General features: G+C 27.2%; 1 pseudogene; it reads left to right on the top strand.

The window, feature by feature from the left end:
* On the top strand, positions 1,139 to 2,342 carry LOC107615128 (annotated as a pseudogene).

The raw sequence follows: 3,200 nt of genomic DNA, 5'->3' as shown, positions 1-3,200 counted from the left end.
ATCAACTTAATTAATTGAATTTAATTACTAAAATAATTTGATCATATAACATCATCGAAAATTTTATGATGATATAGTTTAAGATTTATTTCTAAATTCTAAATTATAAACAATTGTTATATTTTGTTAAAAGAAAAATGAAATATGATCCTTAAGAAGTTAATTTTACATTCGAATTTTTTTTTCTAACAAAGTAAATAATAGAGATAAAAATAAAAGTATATATTTTATAAAGAGAAGGAATAAGAGTAGAACTAAATTATGTTGAAAAAAGAAAACAACATGTTTTCTAAATTTTGTCATATCATTAAAATTTATTTATTTTAAAATTAGTGTTTTATTTTTATATCGACAGAGAAGAAAAGAGTTAGAATTTAGGATTCTCAAAATTAATATATATAATAAGAGTATTTTAGTCATTTTATATAATAGGGATATTGTAGTCATTTTTTATAAAAAATATTAATTTAGACCGATTCAAAATTTGATTTACTATTTTTCGATCAAATTAATTTATCTGACCTAATTTTGACAAAAATAACACAATTTAAGTAATTATATGTGTTAAATTTTAATTATTAAAAAATATCTTTAAAAAAAGATATTTTATACATCTTTATGGAAGTATCCCCTGATTCTAAAGCTAAGCATGATTGTTTTAGAAAAAAAAGAACAGTATGCATCATGGTTTAGAAAGAATCTCTGTATCAATTATATCTATATCTGCCTTTAAAAGAATTGAGTTTTTTGATCCATTAATTTTATAGAATTATCAACTAACTACTTCATGATATTAGTATTTGTTAATACCATCATCCCATTTAAGATATAACTATTATTAAACTACTCTTTCATCTGGTCTATGATAATAATAAAAGAATTTTGTGATTCACAAATTCAACTTAATAAAATATATAAATTTAATTACAATTTTAATATTTATCATCTTTATCTTATTTTTATGTTACATTTTTATTTTTATTTTTAACTTTCATAAGTAATATTATATATATAATTTTACTTTTATAATTCAATCAATTAAAAAATATATAACAAAACATTTTTTATCTTTACGTACTTTTTATTATTCTTTTGGATTCACAGTTTCATATTGATCATCATGCATTACCAAATACCAATGGACCAATTTGGCATGGGTGATTACTACATCGACCAGAAAGTCTACGTGAATCACGACGAGGGAAACGACAGGAAGAAGAGGATGATTATACTTTTAAAAATGGAAAAGTATAGGGTACCAACATAATATCTGCCAACTTATTGTTAATAATAATTAATTATTATATTTTAAACACATATATAAAGAGACACATCTAAAAATTATATTTATAAAGGCACTTTTATTAAACACAGCTATAAAAAAATATTTTTATTAGACACATCACAAAGACACTTCTATTAAATACAATCATAAATAAGAGTTGGCAGAAGTTGACAGAAATGCTGTTGGTAACGTAGCGGAACCGTTTAAAAATTATTTTCTTCCATTGAAAAGTCAAATTTAAAATCAGGCAATAAGATTATCATGCCCCCTTCAGCACTTAATAAACTTTTGTATGCTGGAGCGGAATACTTATGTTAATTGAAATGAGACATCTTTTTAATGGAAACTTTTTTTTACTGCGGGGTCCTAGAATTCACAGCTGAAGAGGGGAAAATTTTTGTACCGAGTTGGATGATAAAAAATATACAGCTCTGAAAGATGGAGATCTTGTGCTTCTGAAAAGCATCACACGTGCAAAAGGAACATACTTCAAGTTGCAGCCTCACACAAAGGATTTCATGGATCTCTCAAATATAAAAACAATGCTAATGGAGATTAATCTGAGGGGCTTCTCATGTGTAACAACTGGTGACACAATAATGATTCCATACAACAACAAAGAGTACTACATTGTTGTGATTGAAACTAAGCCATTTCATGCTATCAGTCTCATGGAAACAGACTGTAAAGTTGATTTTGTCCCTACCTCTTGATTATAAAAAAGAATTTAAGAAACAGTTGCCATCTACTTCATCTGGCAAAAAACAATAGCAAGAAGCTAATGACACTGACATTCTAACAAAGATTGGAGAGTTTGTACCATTCTCTGATTCTGCAAGGCGTTTAGATAGTAAGCCATCCACACCATCAGATAAACAAGCTTCTTCTTCCTCTTGTATGGCAAAACAGCAAGGTGACGACAATGAAGATAAGAGTTCTGATTCCAAGTCTTCATCGAATAATGTTTCATCTACAACTTCTGGGAAGCTTTTCTTTGGGTCAAGACTACATAAGGCCTCTCAGAAATCCACTAATCAAGAGTCACACCACAAGGCAGAAACAACCCAGAAGCCACAAGAACCAAAATTCCAAGCTTTCACAGGAAAAAAGTATTTACTAAGAAATTAGGCCTTTTTTCTTTGTCTTTTTTGAGTTTAATTTTAATTTACTGTGTAGTCCAATGATTTTTTTTTACAAAGTATAGGTAAATAATAAAATACTAAATAATGTGAATATTGGATATATTGGATGTTCATTTTATTAGATGTGCGGATGATTATTCTAATATTAATTTTAATTTACCGTGTAGTCCAATGATTTTTTTTGGAAAAGTATTAAGTAAACAATAAAAATACTAAACAATGTGAACAATGGATATATCGGATGTTCATTTTACAATGGATATATCTCCTTTTATATTTTTGTCGTCGGCTCTACCGCACGCATCTCCTTCTGCGTCACCACGTTAGAACGCGTCTTCCTCAATAATTTCATGGAATTATCAGAACTTATCCAATCTGTAGATGATTGACTTCTTCCATCCGCCAGCTTGTGCGCATATTAAACTACTCTTCCACCATAGTTCATGATAACAATAAAGAAATTTCGTGGCCCACAAACTCAGCCTAAACATAATACATTACAATTTTAGTCTTTATTATTTTATCTTATCTTATCTTTATCTTATATTTATTTGTTCTTATTTTATCTTTATTTACTTTTATCTTTTATAGGCCAATCCTCTATATATATATATAGTTTTACCTTCATAATTTACCATCTGAATTATTGCAGAAAAAAACACTACAAATTTCAAATTTGTGTGTCTCATTTAAATTAGTTTAATAGTTTTAATTAATATTTAATAAATTTTTTGTGTTAGGCCGGTTACTGAAATTTTTGGATTGGAATTGGA

The sequence above is a fragment of the Arachis ipaensis genome, chromosome B09, assembly GCF_000816755.2.
Source record: "Arachis ipaensis cultivar K30076 chromosome B09, Araip1.1, whole genome shotgun sequence".
Classification (NCBI taxonomy): Eukaryota; Viridiplantae; Streptophyta; class Magnoliopsida; order Fabales; family Fabaceae; genus Arachis; species Arachis ipaensis.
This window is presented reverse-complemented; position numbering and strand designations above follow the sequence as displayed.